Source organism: Biomphalaria glabrata, chromosome 11, assembly GCF_947242115.1.
Source record: "Biomphalaria glabrata chromosome 11, xgBioGlab47.1, whole genome shotgun sequence".
Classification (NCBI taxonomy): domain Eukaryota; kingdom Metazoa; phylum Mollusca; class Gastropoda; family Planorbidae; genus Biomphalaria; species Biomphalaria glabrata.
In genome coordinates, this window is record NC_074721.1 from 28,309,486 (window position 1) to 28,327,649 (window position 18,164).

Sequence of the window (18,164 nt, forward strand, 5' to 3'; positions counted from 1 at the left end):
AATGGTTACTTGACTTTTTTGCTTGTTAACAGTTAGCTTAAAGAAACAGTTAACCTTTACATAATCCACCCCATAGATTGCAAGGTCTGAAAGGAGTTACTTTATTTTCTACTGTTATTCCTTATTTTGTTGTTCTTAAAAAATGTGTCATGTTTATACAGTTGTAAAGGCCTCATTTATCCCATTTGGAATTAGTCAAGTCGGCTGACATTTAGTTCTAGAGTTCGTCTTGGTCTTTGTTGCGTCAATGTCACCTTAACGTAGAAATGAACATAACAATACATTGATTTCACGCTCTAGTTCTCCTAGCTGATTACTAAAAGTTACGTTGAAATGGTTGCTGTTAATCTGTTCTTGGAACTTCGTTATAGGTTAGTTGTCATTAGTTACTAGAATGCAAACTGTTTTTGTTATCAATGGCAATAAATCTATTTAAAAGGTTTTTTAGGTGGTTAATAAATTAGTTAGGAAAATATTTAGATAAGGAGTGTATAAGTATGAAACATTTGTTATCATAGAAAGTAACTCATTCAAACAGATCGTTGCTTTTTGGCAGCCTAGGTAAATATTTCATGTTTTCTTTCTTTCTTGTTTTTTCTTAACAAATTTCCTTTTTATAAATAAATCTGTGATTTGAAAAAAAATAAAATAGAATGTAATATATCAACAAAGATGTTGCTTATAATTAAAATAAACCTTTTAACCATGTAAATAATAAGACTTTTCATCGAGTGGGGATTACAGTATTTCCGGTTGCTGCGCCATCTCTGTCTATCCTCGTCAGCAGATTTTCTTTTGGTCTCAAATGTGTATCCCGCGGCCAGGTGCTCTCTTCCATGAGATCATAAAAATACAGTCAGATAAAAGCAGTAGCCAATACTAAACCCAAAAGAAAAATCTTTCTCTGAAAAAAATGTAACCTAACACAACTACACCAAGCTGCATTAAACTTTAAACAAACATTCTTATTAGAAAAATACATTAACAAACCAGTCGATGACCTCTGGAATTTCATTTAAAACAATCTTAAAAGCATTATAGAAAATCTTATACCAACTAAATACACATCAAACAAAATAAATAAATGCTGGTTTAATAATAGACTAAAGAAGCTTTGTAAACAGATGGAAAACTATATAGAAAATTTAAAGAAACTAAGGCAGAAAGAGTTTACAAAAAGTATATAAAATTAAACACTAAACCCAAAAAGTAAGCAGACAGCTGCAGAATGACTACATAAACAATGAAATATCTAAAGATAACAACAAAAACCTATGGTCATACATTAAGTCTAAGAAAATGGAAACAACAGGCAAAACGCCATTAAAAGATGAACATAACATAATACATAATGATAATGAAACTAAAGCAAACATTCTTAACCAATACTTTGCATCAGCATTCTCAGCCCCAGGAGACAAAGACAAATTACTTAATTTGAACCAAGTAGACAACATAGAAGATATAATAGTACAAGAAAATGGAAATAAAAAAATATTAGCTAACACCAAACCAAATAAAGCGACTGAACCTAATGGTATTCCAGCTAGATTACTCAAAGAACTAAGCAATGAGCTAGCCCCAGTATTTAAATATATACTCTTTCAGGCATCGCTTAACCAGGGCAGAGTACCAAATGAATGGAAAGAAGCTAATGGCATCCCCTATTTAAAAAAGGAGAAAAATCTGACCCAGGAAACTACAGACCAGTATCACTTACTAGCATCACATGTAAAATCCTAGAACACATAATATGTATCAACAACATAAACCACTTAGACAAACATAATGTCTTTACCCCATACCAACAAGGCTTTAGGAAATATAGATCATGTGAAAAACAACTAATATGACTAATTGATGACTTTTCAAAAGGTTTAGATAATAGTGATAAAATAGATGCTATCTTAATAGATTTTTCTAAGGCTTTTGACAAAGTTCACCACCATAGTTTGCTTAAAAAAATTAAAATATTTCGGCATTAATTGTCCACTGCATCAGTGGATTAAAGATTTTCTGATAGGGAGAGAACAAACTGTAATAATAAATGGCTCTAAATCAACACCGATAACAATAAACTCAGGTGTACCTCAAGGAACAGTCTTGGGTCCACTACTATTTTTAATTCACATAAATGATTTACCAAATTTCATTACTTCAGGAACAAAAGTTAGATTATTTGCAGATGATTGCATAATATATAGAACAATAAAAACAACACAAAACACAGATATTTTACAAAGAGAATTAGATGAATTACAGAAATGGGAATCACATTGGAGCATGTCTTTCCACCCAGAAAAATGTCAGTTCTTAAGAGTAACAAAAAAAAACTAAAACAAATTAACTCCACTTATCTTACTCATGGCAAACCAGTAACACAGACTAAAAACGCATAATACCTAGGTGTTATAATAAATGAAAAACTGTTATGGAATCCACATATTGATAAAACTATTTAAAAAATCAAACAAAGCATTTGAATTTATTAAAAGAAATTTCTATAAATAATAGAATATGCATCCTCTGTTTGGGACCCCTCAACTCAAGAAAACATTAAGAAACTGGAACAGACACATAATAGAGCAGTGAGATTTATAACAAACGAATATTCACATTTGACTAGAGTAACACCTTTAGCAAAATCACTAAATTTAGAAAGCCTTCAGGACAGAAGACTCAAAAGTAAAGTAGCAATTATACATAAAACACTAAACCATAATCTTCAAATACAAAAACTAAATTTAATAAAATATTCTGAAAGACACAAAGATAAAGGCACATTCTTCGTCTCATATGCTAGGACAAATTTGTACAAATACTCCTTCTTCCCAAATGCTATTAGAGCTTGGAATGGCTTGCCTGAGCTAGCCAGGAAAACCAGTGACTTGACTGAATTGAAGTCATAATATGTATGACTAAATGCAAGACACGTAGGACGTAATCATCTTTTTTGAAGTAACGTCTGTATTATATAAGATAAGATAAGATAAGATTACTAATTACATACTGTATTGTAATTTCCCCTTTTAAGGTTGATAAGCGTAACTGATTCAGAAACATTTTGCATGAATATAAACAAAGCAGATAATATGTAAGTAGTAACCAAACAGTTGTTAAGACGGTCACAGAAGAAATCATTTACGGAGTTTTTTTTAGCTTGTCGCTTTGCACTAATAATATTGTTACGAATCTCGCTATCCAGGCTCTCTGCAAACTGCACCAGACACCACCAACTTAAAGGACTTGACAACTCTGGGCTTCAAATTAACGTAACAGTTTAATGTCAATAAATAACAGCCAATACTGTACAATTGGCAGCACGTAACACAAGACTGTAAAATATCTCTCCGCCGTGTCAACTCTTGCACTGGTCTCTCTCTGTCTCGCCTCGGACTTGTACTGAGCCGTTGTAACGAACTGTAGATCGGGACGTTGTGACTGGTTCGCCTCTGATACCTTCGCTCTTTATATAGGGTCCCTGCTGGCCTTATAGAACCGGACAGAACGTCGCTCGACCATTCTGGGTGGTCAGATGACTACATTCCTCGTGACGCTCCTGAGCTCTGTTCCTTCAGGAACCGTCCTGTTGATACTCGACTCGGCTGACCGACGTAACTCGTCACGGTTGACCGCTCGTCTAGCGCTGGCCTGGGGCGATTTGCGTCGGCTGACAACACACACACCACTACCCCCATCTGTGCCGCCACCAGGTTTATAACAATATATCTATATATATATATATATATATATATATAATTATCTACGCAGTTTAACCATGCTGGACACCACCCACGCATTCTAACTCTCTAACACCTTTTAGAACCTCTATCCACCCGCACCCACGCCTTCCTCGCTCTACAGGTATGAGCACACAGGTGTGTGTCCAAACCCACCCTTTTTAGACAACTGAGTCTTTTAGGAAATGATGACCATTCTCTTAATATGGCTAGTATAATGTATTATCTCTCATGATGCGTGGTCCGAACGCCAAAGCCAAATAGTGGTTACAGTATAGAACATCAATCGTTTTAGAAGGTCTCATAATTGCCCTGCGGCGTCGCAACCTGTGTAGACCAATAGCTCGTTGCTCCGTTACAGGCAATAACGTCAGAAACAGTTGGGATGTAAAGATTATTAAGAGAAGGTCAAATTTAAAAGATGTAAAGTTGTTCCTATACGAAAATGTTGTACGCATATGAAATTAAATACCGCGGAAATTGTATTTTTGAGGGCGGTCTCAGATCGTATCTCCTCGAAAGTCAAGAAAACAATTTATTTCTTTATTTATTATTATCAAGGAATCAATACTTCAAAAGTCTCCTTTATGTTAAAAAAAATATAACTGACCCATGATTCTTTCATATAGAAATAACTATAACTATAGTTCGCAACTGGTTTAAACTTGATCACTACGCGATTTCCTATTTAAATCTGATTTAATGTATTTTAATTAGGGCTACTTGTCTTTATTGATGCTAATGTGAACTGTTAAACATTGATAGCCTCGTAGAATCAACAGGTCATAAGATGCTGTCTTTACCGAAACGGAACTGTATTTGAAATTTTTTAAAAATGTCACCTCAAGAGCCTGCATGGTTATTGGTATCATATGGATGCCGATAAGGCTTCCAAAATACTGCGTGCCAGACATAACGTGCGTCCTAGGTTAAAGTCGCAAAGTTCATTCATCCATTCAACCCTAGCCTCGAGGGAATGAAAAGAGCTTTCTGAGCGTAACAGACAGCTACCTAGCAAAACGTTCCGCACGGCTATTCAATCACGTTTACCGTAGCCTATTAGTCTTAAAGAGGTAATTATCTATGATTTAGTCATTCATAATTACATAATCAGTGTCAAAGAGTAAGGACTGTACGTCTGCAAGACTTACAGGTCAACTGGAACTGTTGTTACGTGAACTACTGAACACAACCTTGACATTTGACAATACTGCTTTACTACTGTTCGTACCCATCTCATACATGAGCTAACATGAGCTTAGTATTTTTCTATTTTTAAATTTTAAAATGAATACTTTGAAAAAAATGTATAGTAATGGTTAGGATCAGGTATGTAATTTAATTTAATAATACATCTAGAGCAGCGGACCTCGCGCTATATGCGGCAAACTGGCGTGTTTTCTGCGGCCCGCGAACCTCTAAAATTCTTAGATTTGTCTTCAGAATGTATTTGCAAAATATACATGATTATTAGAAATAGATATTTGAAAGTATCTATTTCTATGTAATTTATCAAATTTTCGATTCTTGTAATGAAGTGGCTAAAAAAACGAAACAGTGTCTTATCTTGACATTCTGAAAAGTTAAAGAAGGCCTACATTGAAACATTGAGTCAAAGACGCACATTCAGTATTTATTCTATGTTATGAAGAACTGTGGATTCAGATTGCGAGTGTAACAACTGATGGGGCCCGTGCTTTAACTGAGACAAATGTGTGTTTATAATGAAATTAAAGAACAATATTCCAACCAAAACTTACCTCTACACAGGATTGATTATGCAAATTTGCATTTAATATAAAACATGCTATTGACCCTAATATCTCATTGATCATTGATGTCATTATAAGAGCTAGTTGTCTTAACCACAGGCAGTTCAGATACGTTTTTAAAGATTTGGAAATAAGCATTCCTATAAACAGTCCTATAATCCAGGGCTGAGCAACCTTTTTCTTTCAGATTCTGCATTTAAAAAAAATTGGGACTGGGGGACCATATAAATATATATATGTACTTACAAATTTGAAAAATACGCTTGCTAACAGTGTAAAATTTCTTTTAATTCATATTTAAACCATACTAGACAGATATTACCCGCTTACCTCGGGTCTTAACTTGCGTATTGCTGATGTAGTCACTGATATAATGCATTAGAAACAAAGAAAACAATAATGTTATAAGCGAATGCATGAATTCATGAATAAAAAAATATTATGAATGGAGATAAAATTGACCTACATTCACGCGATTTTAAGAATAGAGTTGCATTCATGTAAAAATGCTTTTCAAAAACAAATTTGATTGTTAATTTGATTAAAATATGAAATGAATAGACTATAATTAGTATGTTCATGTGTTAAAGTATAAAACTATCTTTGCGAAGAGAAGTTCTATCATCTTAGAGTTGAATTAGGGTTTTAGATCTAGGAATGGAAAGATGTGCAACATTACGGTATTGTCTAATGATATATTGTTCGTCAGGAAATCTAATTCGCAGCTATAATGAACGAATTTATGTAAAAAATGCTTTTAAGACACAAATTTGAAGTTTAATTTCATTATATAATGAAATCTGTTTTATTATTCTATGTGAAAGTAAAAAAACAACTATATGACACAAAGTGTAATTCTTAAATATAGATTTAGATATAAATCCTTTCGATCTTTTCACATGTCAACATTGTAAACAAAGCCTAAATCCATAAAATACTATAGCTTTAATAGAGTTGGTCAATTTTTTTGAGGGTCTTAACTAGTCTTAAGTTTGTTGTAGGGCTACAATACATACACTAAATTATAAGTTAGTATCCAAGGAACATTTCTGCCAAGTTTTATCAAGATTAGTGAAACGGTTTTGATTTCTATTCCTAACATACATACATACATACATAGATACATACATACATACATAAATACATACATACATACATACATACATTCATACATACATAAGCCTTAATTTCTACTTTATAAGGTAGAATATACATTCACTATTCATTTTTCCATTCCCAATCGTGGCTTTGGAACCAATTTTACGATTACAAAAAAAAGTATATTGTCTTTTCACATCATATCATTTCACTACTAATGCATAGTTGTAACTGATGTTAAGTATTTAACTGTTAACACTAGTCAGCTATGTTAATGAATAGCGAAACAAGCTTACCAGTCGTAATCTTTTGACTGTTGTCAAATTACTAGCAGTCAGCATCAAACTGTGATAACACTTGCTTAGTTTCCACTAAACTGTACTTGTTCACACATGTATTTGTATCCAAATAATGTGAAAGTTTAGCAACAAATTTTTTAAAGAGTAGAAATACAGCTTCTGGCATATGGTAGATATGACTGGAATTTTTTTTTATGTCATAATTTACTTTGAGTCATGTCCTCCGGAGCTGAGTCAGCTTCTGCACTAAATGGTGAGCTGATGGTAGTTAAGACTGGTTCTTGTTTTTGCTTTTATTTGCTTTTATAACTTCCACATTTAAGGAATCTAAAAAGTAAAAATTTTCTCTAACTTTCAAAGGCCGCGGGATACACTTTTGAGACCAAAAGAAAATCCCGCTACTGAGCACAGACGTAGACAGCGAAAAGAAAATCGAAATCAACCACATGCGACAATGGTTATTTCTACGATAGATGAAGGCAAAATAATTTGGTCACAGCTGGGTCCGCTGAGATAGCGGAAATACTGCATTCCTAATTAATATTTTAACTCGAAGACAAGCTTAATATTATTATAAGAAATAGTTTCACCTTTCTGCAAAGGAAAATGACAAAGCCTGTTTTTGCTTGCTTGCCCTGTGAAATGGGAAAGCTTGGTTTGCGAAGTATGAACATGTACTTACATTTTAGGCAGCGGAAGCGTAACAGAATTTTTTTGCCAACCAATGCACTAATCTCTAGGCGTTTCTTTGCAATCTTGTCTTTGTGGCGCAAACTAAAAATGCCGCAATATTTGTGTATGTTTTTGATTTTATAATGCTGTTAAAAGCTACATTCTTTAAAAACAGAAACACATTTCTCTATACCAATAAAAAATGTTGGCTTATTTTCGTGCTCCATAAAAGACAAAGATCTTTCCACTTTCCTGGTAGTTTTTACTTTCAGACTCTACTTATAGTTGTTTTTTTTTACTCTCCAATTTCATTAACAATAATAAAAGGTTCGCTACCATTCAAGGTGCATTAAAAGAAGAAGATACAAAATGATCCAGTTTTCAAAAATAAAAAATAAAAAAAACTGTCAAAAAATCTCTCTAAAAAACATTTTTTCTTTTCTTTTTTTTTTAAATATTGCAAAATCGGTCAATGTAAAAACAATTAGTTCGGTTCGCTTAATACCGATCAGTTTTAAAGTTTGGGTTTGATTCGGTTGTAAATTCCTGTATATTTTTGTAACCAACTGTCAGTATCTCCATCTTTATGTTTTAGTCTGCTTATTGTGACTTTTATCTGGATAGCCCAAATTAAACTCTCTTCTGAATGAGTCCTCAATGTTTTGATTTGTAAGAATGACCAGTGTGTATTGTGTATACTGAAAGAAAGTAGACCTGTAACTTGAAAGAGGTGTTATTGACTTAAGTACTGTTTGGTCTTATATCAGACGCTGTTGCTGCTGAAAACCCTTGCCATCAATTCAGTTTTAGTTTTGTTTTGGACCCAGTGTTGTTGTGGCTTTAATTCCTGATTATTAACTATGACTGTATCGTCAAGACGGTAGAGAGAGTTGGTATGTCTCAAGATGTAAAGAACTAGAGATTGTAAAGTAAGAAGCATTTGATGAGTTGATGAATGTATACCCGTATACTTCCAGAAGATCGTTGAGTAACTACATCCATAATAATACATTTTTGGATGTTTAGTTGAGTGCATTTGTCTAAAAATGTATTTTCTTTTATTTTCAAGTATACTTTTTTAAAAAATTGAATAACTTTTGAATTATTTAGTACATTTAAATTTCTTCAATTTATTTTCATAAAAATAAACTGTTACATTCATAAAAAGACAACCGTTCGTCATATGTCACTATCGTAGTTAGTTTATAGGTTCCTGTCACCAACAAAAAAGCTTACATGAAATCCAGCTTACGTTTGCAAAAGTAACACTGTTGCCCTTCTCCAAGTCAATTAAGAAATGTAGCTGTCAATCTGTCAATCGCCAAGTAGCTGCTGTGTCTTATCCAGGTTTTGGTTTAAACTTTTAAATACATGATTGCTTAGGCTTATCTATGGTGGGAACTTTGTTTAATATACTCAGCAGTTTGGTCCGTTTAGCAGCCGACAATTTTAAATGTTAATTTAATGCAAATTAGAAAGCAAACTAACAGGTTAAGAATGTAATTTTTTTTTATTTGTAGTTTTATAATGTCTATTTGGAGGATCGTTGGCTGAGAGGTTAAAACTCTTGGGTTCCGAACAGGGGTTCCATGTTTAAATCCTGATAGAGACTGGGATTTTTAATTTTTAGATTTTTGGCGGCTTCTGAGTCCACCCAGATCTAATACCTGACATTAGGTGGGGAAAGTATATATGTATCATGGGCGTAGCCAGGATTTTTTTTCAGGGGTTTTTGTAAGGGATTTTTTTCTCCCCCCCCCCCGCGCGAATAAAAAATTGGAATGTATTGATGTGTGGGAAAATTGTAGATTCCCCGCCATTGGCAGTAAGGGGGTCTGAAGAAACGCTAGAAGCTCACTCAGCACGGGGTGGAGCCCCGCCGCCAAGCACTATTTCTGGAATTGAAAGCCAACAAAATGCATATTCTGAGGTATCTTCAGTGCATTTTCCTGCTATTAAAAAGTTTTATTTCAAAAACCTAATGTGCTATTCTTACTGACTTAGATCCTCCCGCGCCGTTCGGCGCATTGGGCGGCAAGCTGTCTCCACAAAAATCTGTCACTGGTAATGACTGAAGCCTCCTGCTTTGAGGACCTCCATGAATGTGTGGCGCCAAGTTGTACAAAGATGTCATCGCAACTCTTATTATGCGTAATTCTTTTTGTCAGAGAATATGTCCCGCAAACCTCATGTCACGTTCTGGGGTCGACTCCCAGTTCGGCATAGGATTCTCTTGATTTAGACCCAATCTCTATAACTGACTCCTAAAATCTGTCTTAGCCATCTTTATTGAGCCAAATTTAGTGTTTTTCAATTTCGGCAGATGACTAGTCACTGTACTTTATTAATGGAGCCCCGCCACTGGTAGAAATGAATATCTAATTGATCTAATTGTTTTGTAAAGGGTCAATCTATCACTCAATTCCTCAAGAAAAAAACATTTGCATAAAACAAATATAATAAAATCCCTTAGGTTGAGTATTGTAAGGTTACAATATCGCACTGCAGTTCACTCGATAATATGAAAAACTACTTATTAATTGTTGTTTTAAATTATGTCCAACTTATATGCATACTAAACCAGCTCCTCAGGTTTGTCTCCCGAAGTCTTTTCCGCGTTTGGGTATAACCGCAAGGCAGAGGAGGTTTGCATTCAGAGTTTTCCTTCTCATAGATGGGTAGCAAACCAAGGATAACGAGACCCTCCTGCTCGAAGCTTACTGGCGCCAGTTGCTCGCCTTTGCACCTTCTCCTGTCTGTGGTCACTACTAGCGGATCCAGAACTATGGAGTGGGGGGGGGGGGCGATTTTTTCCAAACCTTATCCCTAGCGCCCAGTAAACCCTAACCCTATGCATAAACGTGCGTACAGCATATACATATATAAAAGCAGTGTTTCTCAATCTTTGGAGAATAAAAACAACAATAAAACAGACATATTGAGGAATTTCTCTTGCAAGCTTGAGGGTCTGGGAGAACGCTGTATTCTTCTCCAGAGAGGTTCGGGGCGAAGCCTCGCCTCCAAAATCATTTTCTTGCATTCTTCACTGAAGAAACGTATTCTCCTGACATCTACAGCTAATTATCAATCAATTGGTTTCGGGGCGAAGCTTCAACGCCAAACACGTTTTCTTGCATTTTTCACTGCCAAAACGTATTCTCCTGACATCTACTGCCCATTATTCATCAGTGGAGTTCGGGACGAAGCCCTACGACAAAAGTGTTTTCTTGCATTCTTCACAGAAGAAACGCATTGTTGTAAAGAATTCTAATATGAATTTATAGTCCCTTAATACATTGCAAATAAAACCGATTTGTTCCTTGAAAAGATAAGATACCCCACATATTTAGATTAAGGCTATGAGGATCGCTGCCGAAAAAAAATATTCGATAAATAACATTCAATAAAATTCAAGCGTAAATTGTGAGTTATAGTCCCAAATTTATGTAACTAGAAGATATCAGATTGAGTAAAGGTTGGAAAAGGCGACTTTGTGATGGTCATATGGGTTTAGAACTCTCAATCGTGACTCTTGTACTGACAAATTTCATTTGAATTCTAACTTTTCGGTAGAGTGAAATTGATTAATCCTAGCTCTTTTTTATAATTTCTGCTAATGATTGCATTTGGCATTAAAGTCTAGGGTAAAATATTTGTTTTATCTTTTAATTTATTAACTATAATACAAAAAAAAAGGATTTGTTTGTCCGGTGGGGGGAAGGCGATTGTATGTATCGCCCCTTCCACCTGGTACAACCCTTTTTTATTTTATATTTAATAATCATAAAATTTGAGATTAGAGTGTGGTGTGACATCATATACAATGGGTTTACATATCAATACGTAGCTTATATTATATTCAACTCATTGTGTTCACAAACTATGATTTCTATAAAAAAATAGAACCGCTACCCACAGGTTGGGAAAAGGTGACTATGAAGACATTATTTGAGTTTAGAACTCGTCTCAATCATGACTCTTATACTGAAAAATTTCGTTTGAATTCTAGCTTTTCCAATGCAAAGTCTTTCTTAAAATAATTATGATATATTCATGTGAAATTACATAAACTCTGTCTGGAAAGGGGAGGGGCGATAGAGTGAAAACGATTATTCCAAGCTCTTTTTTATAATTTCTGCTAATGATTGCATTTGGCATTAAAGATTAGGGGTTGGGCGACTCGATATAAGAATTTAATTTATAATATTGTTATAAACCTGGTGGTGGCACAGATGGGGGTAGTGGTGTGTGTGTAGTCAGCCGACGCAAATTGTCCCAGGCCAACGGCTTGACGAGCGGTCAACCGTGACTAGCTACGACGGTAAACCGTTACGAGTGTCAATATGAAGGTTCGAGTAGGATCGGCGTCGTAAACAGAGCTCAGGAGCGTCACGAGGGATGTAGTCATATGACCACCTGGAATGGTCGAGCGGCGTTCTGCCCGGTTCTAGAAAGATTCTAGAAAGCCAGCAGGGACCCTATATAGATAGCGAAGGTATCAGAGACAAGTCAGTTACAACTTCCCGATCTACAGTTCGTTACTACGGCTCAGTACAAGTCCGAGACGAGACAGAGAGACCAGTGCAAGAGTTGATACGGCGGCACGGCTATTAACTTGAGAGATATTTGTACAGTCTTGTGTTACGTGCTGACAATTGTACAATATTGGTTGTTATTTTATTGACATTAAACTAGTACGTTATTTGGAGCCCTGAGTTGTCAAGTTCTTTCAGTTGGTGGTGTCATGTGGTACAAACAGCCTGGATAGTGAGATTCGTAACAATATATATAAATTATATTAGTGACAGATTTCTTTAATTTTGTAATTTCTTAACTATAATACAAAAAGAAAAAGTATTGAATTGTCCGATGGGGGAAATGCGATATTTGTTTTATCTTTTAATTTCTTAACTACAATAAAAAAAAAGGATTTGTTTGTCCGGTGGGTAGAAGGCGATTGCATGTATCGCCCCTCCCACCTGGTACAACCCTTTTTCATTTAAATTTACTAATGATACAATATGCAAATTAATGTCTATAAATATTTAGTAATGTTTCAAAGTCATTGTTGTGGGTAACAAGTTGGCCAGTGTTAGTAGTTTTAAATCCCTTGTTTCAGATGAAGGAACCAGGCCTCAACTTTTGGCCACAGCACCACTTGCAAAACTTAAAAACAGTCTGTTAAGATAAAACATTACCTTCGACACTAATGCGCTTCTTGGTCATGGTCACATTATTGTATGCTTTAGAATCTTGAACGCTGACTGCATAACTTTAGAGGAGAATTGCAATGGAATTGAGATGTTAAAGAAGGTATCACCTTCAAAGACCCAATTACAAACGAAGAAATTAGATACTGGATAACAACGGCTATTTAGCCCCACAATGACCTACTAATCATTATTAAAACCCCTGACTGAAACCTAATGATCAAATCACCAAGTCGGTCCTCAGGGCTCCCAAAGACCTTCCTTAAAGGAACAGAACCTGGAAACGACGAAGAGGCAGACAAAGTAATCAATGGGCAGAAAACTTAAAAGAATGGTTGTGCTGTCATTGAAAGAAACTATCAAAGGCAATGGCGGATCCATGGGAGGGGGGCGGTAGGGGCTATTGTCACCCACACAGTGTGCCCGTGCCCACACCTGTATTATATTTCTTAAAATATGACCTGCCTTTTTAATAGGATGAATAGCAAGCTGTAGTCTTCTTGGAATGCCTTTGAGCGTCTAAGAATGAAGAAACAAAATTCGGCTGGGTTAGCTAACTGAGCTCGCTTAGAGCGACTAGCTATTGAAGACGCCCTTGATCCTATTTTATTTCATTTTATTTATTTTGACCCGCATTTTTAATAGGACAGATAGTGAGAAGCAAAAGCCAGGAGAATGCGTTTGTGCATCTCAGACTGCAATAAAACGATCGGAGTCGGCGCTCCAAACTTACAGTGCTCCGCAAGTATGTCTGTCGACAAGGAGGGACACCAATTTAGTTTTTTTCTTCAATAGAACGTTGAGAAACTTTGCCGCTATAAATTCAATGTGTTTGTGTGAGTGCGTGTACACAAATATGGTTAGGGCTTAAATAGATAGGGCTTGAAAAAAATTGCCCCCCCCCCCACTCAAAATCTCTGTATCCGCTAGTAATGCATGGACAAAGACAAGGGGAATTGGATAAAGACGGTCGACAGATCATGTGTAGTGCCCCAACGGTTCAAAAGACTAAAGGAAATGTGAAGGTTGTGGTGACATTAAAATCAGATGTAATGCGACTTCAATAATTTGTAAATAAAAAAAAATAATTATAAAAATATTTAACAAAATTCATAATTCACATTTCCAGGTTAATAAATGTAGGCGTAATTGCTTGTAAATTAGCCATCAAGGAACCAACATTAACCTATAGAATTAAATAGTTCTAGAATCCGTCCGGATCACTTAAAAAGGTTGACATAAGCTGACAATTTATGTAAGGTACAATTCTATTTTCATTCACGTTAAATAACATTAAAAAACAAGGTTACAAAGACAGTTTGTGTGGTCCACCCAGGCAGGCTTCAATATTTTCAGAAAGAACATCCGAATGAAATTATATCAAAGACAAATGAGAGATAAAAATGGGGAAAGAAGGTTGACAGATCTTGTGTAGTGCCCCAACGGTCCAGCAGATCAAAAGATAAGTGCAAGTGAATGCAAAATTAGACGAGACGTGAACCTGGCTTAACTAGTTCCCCTTTCAGACCTTGTGGTCTAAAGGGCAGATGATGCAAAGTTCACCTGTTTTTTGTGGACTATGGTTTACGAGGGTGTCATGTAGCCAGCACAACGACCAACCGCATTTACTTTTCCTTAACCAATGTCAGGTACCCATTAGAGCTGGGTGGACTCAGAGGCGCCCAAGGATTCCGAGGTTGAAAATCCCTGTCTTCACCAGGATTTGAACCCGAGACCCCCGGTTCGGAAGCGAAGCGCTTTAACGTTCAGCTACCGCGCCTCTCCTGGCCTAACTGAAGTCTTATAAATGATGTAATTGTTTTGAAAAGATTCAATCTCTTATTCGAATCCTCAAAAAAAAAAAAAAAGCAACATTTACGCTAAAATAAAATGTTCAAGAAAATGCAATTTACAAGATTACTATTCTTTTTAATTAGGTCTAACTTGTAATGCATACTAATTAGCCTTTTTTCTTAAAAAAAAAACTGCTTGCATAAGTGATTTAAAAAATTAGATTTTTCGCTTTCAGAAAACAAAAAAGTAGCCGTTATTCAGAACTTTGAATAGTATAAAATATTGTGAAGTCGGATTTTCACTATCTTTTCTAGTTTACGAGATCTAAGCGGGACGGACGGACAGATAGATAGACATTTCACACAAAACTAATGGCGTCTTTTCCCCTTTTGTGGGCCGCTAAAAAAAGTAAATTACGCACTAAAATTCTTTGAGAAGCCAATGGGGGTTTTTAGTTTCAACCCCTCTCCTCCACATGGCTTTTTTAAAATTTTAAAACCCCTCACGATAGTTTTGAGTTTAAAATCCCCCTACCGATCGTTTTAAGGTTGAAAGCCTCTCTCTTCAATATTATTTCTAAAGCAAACTACAGTCATCAAATTCTATGACCGTAGCTAAATGTGGTTTTGAATTTAAAAAAAAAACTTCAGATATATTTTAGTTTGTTTTTTGTTGCGTCAGTGTCATATTAACATGGAATACAACATATTGACGCCGGTGGGAAGCATGGTCGAGAGGCCAAGTGCGCTTGAATTTGGCTTGGCTTGGCTTGGCTATCTAGAAGGGGGCTCTAGGTTCGACACCCGACTTGCAGAGTTGTGTTTTCTGAGCGCCTATAGGCCCTATAGGCAGCATGGAAAACCAACTTCTAGATACCCCCTCCCCCCACTGGTTCACAAATGAGATTGGACCAAAAGAGCTCTGAGCATGCTATATAAATGAAAGTAGCGCTATATAAAAGCTATAATAATAATAATAATAATAATTTTACGCTCTAGTTCTCCTGGTAGATCGAGTTCAAACGCTTTCTGTTAATCTGTTCTTGGAACTTCATTATAGGTTCGTTGTCATTAGTTACTAGAATAATTTTTTTTTGTATTTGTTTTGTTTTCAATGGCAATAAATGTATTTGAATGGTTGTTTAGGTGCTTAAAAAATTAGTTAGAAACATGTTTAGATAAGGAATGCATAAGTATAAAACAATTTGTTATAAAAGAAAATCATTCATTCAAACAGATCGTTGCTATTTTGCATTCTGGGTAAATATTTCATGTTTTCTTTCTTTCTGTTTATTAATACATTTCCTTTTTTTTTTAAAATAAATCTGTGATTTAAATCAATGAAATAGAATAAAATTTATCTATAGAGATGTTACTTTTAATTAAAACGTATTTAACCTTGTAAATAGTATAGCAGAAAATATGCTTAAAATAACCTAAGAAATTGTACTATTACCCACTGGCGGATCCAGGGGGGGAGGGCGGTAGGGGCGATCGCCCCCCCCCCCACTCGGCCGACCCCCCCCCCCCGGGGCTGACGAACTTTAGTATAGGATTCGCACAATTTGTGTACGAATTTATTACTTATGTTAAAAATATATACTAATTAATTATATTTCAACCTATTTTTAGATTATTTCGCCCCCCCCACCACCACTAGTATGTTTGCCGATTTGGTGTGGTAAGTAGGGGGCGATGGTATCAATCTCGCCCCCTCCCCTACAATTTCGAGATTGGGGGCGGTCCAATTTATTTGTAGAAATCACTGCTTGCTAACAAAATCAATTAAATATCTATATCATTACAACTTGTTATTGATATTTTAACCGATCTTTATATTATGTCGTTCCCTGTTTGCGTATTGGTGGGGGGGGCGAATACCTCTACTGCCCTTCCCACCTAAACCGTTTGAGTGGGGGGGCGGTGCGTTTTTATGGAGAAATAATTGTTTGTGAACAAAATTAGTTGAATTAATATATAAATTGTATATTATGTCGCTTCCATTCTGGTATTTTGGCCGATTCGGTGGGGTGAGGAGGGGGGGGGGGCGATTGCATGTACTGCCCTCCAAACTCTAGCCCTTTTAGTGCTGGGAGGGCGGTCCTATTTTTGTGGAGAATCATAGTTTGTGAACAAAATTAGTTGAATATCTATATAATATAAACTACGTATTGATATGTGACCCATTGTATATTGTGTCGTACCACACTCTAATCTCAAATTGTATCATTAGTAAATTTAAATGAAAAAGGGTTTTACCAGGTGGGAGGGGCGATACATGCAATCGCATTTCCCCCATCGGACAATTCAATACTTTTTCTTTTTGTATTATAGTTAAGAAATTACAAAATTAAAGAAATCTGTCACTAATATAATGTATATATATTATAAATTAAATTCACATATCGAGTCGCCCAACCCCTATTCTTTAATGCCAAATGCAATCATTAGCAGAAATTATTAAAGGAGCGAGGATTAATCGTTTTCACTCTATCGCCCATCCCCTTTCCAGACAGAGTTTATGTAATTTCACATGAATATATCATAATTATTTTAAGAAAGACTTTGCATTGGAAAATCTAGAATTCAAACGAAATTTTTCAGTATAAGAGTCATGATTGAGATGAATTCTAAATTCAATAAATGTCTTCATAGTCGCCTTTTCCCAAACTTTACTCAATCTGATATTTTTCTAGTTTTATACATTTGGGACTATAACTCAGAATTTCTACTTTAATTTTCTTGAATACAATTTATCGAATTTTTTTGTTCGGCGGCGATCATCAAAGCCAAAATCTAAACATGTGGGGTATCCTATCTTTTCAAGGAACAAATCGGTTTTATTTGCATTGCATTATGGGCCTATAAATTCATACTAGAATATTTTTCAAGTACAACATTATTCGAAAGGTTCTTTTTTAATAGTATGAATAATGAGCTTTAGGCTAGGAGAATGCGTTTCTGCAGTAAAGAATGCAAGAAAACGCTTTTGGCGTCGGGGCTACGCCCCGAACTCCATTTATGAATAATGAGCTGTACTTGTCAGGATATTGCGTTTCTCCAGTGAAAAAAGCAAGAAAACGCTTCGCCCCGAACCACTAGCGGATCCAGAACTTTGGAGTGGGGGGGGGGGGCGATTTTTTTTCCAAACCCTAACCCTAACGCCCAGTAAACCCTAACCCTACGCATAAACGTGCATACAGCGCACGCGCGCGCGCACAAACACACACGCACACACGCACGCACACACACACACACACGCACACACACACGCACACGCACACACACACATATATATATATATATATATATATATATATATATATATAAATATGAGAATAAAAAAGCAGCATTTCTCAACCTTCGGCGAAAACCAAAACAACTGGGGCAGTGCTATAAGGTTCTCTGGTGAAGTTCGGGGCGAAGCCCCGACGCCATAAGCGTTTTCTTGCTTTTTTCACTGCAGAAACGCATTCTCCTGACAAGTACAGCCCATTCTTCACAATGTAGTTCGGGGCAAAGCCCCGACGCCAAAAGCGTTTTCTTGCTTTTTTCACTGCAGAAACGCATTCTCCTGACA

At 35.8% G+C, this 18,164-nt stretch overlaps 1 protein-coding gene across 5 annotated transcripts in view; it reads left to right on the top strand.

Moving 5' to 3' along the window:
- Positions 1–231: 231 nt before the first annotated feature.
- Positions 232–18,164, top strand: part of LOC106051110 (transient receptor potential cation channel subfamily M member 2-like) — a 220,678-nt gene continuing 202,745 nt past the window's right edge. For 3 of the 5 annotated variants that reach the window (XM_056003786.1, XM_056003789.1, XM_056003790.1), the window contains exon 1: positions 400–561. The gene's annotated coding sequence lies outside the window, so the exon portion shown is untranslated. Of the gene's footprint in view, positions 372–399; positions 562–18,164 lie in introns of those variants that run through there. The other 2 variants (XM_056003788.1, XM_056003791.1) reach the window with 2 other exon arrangements.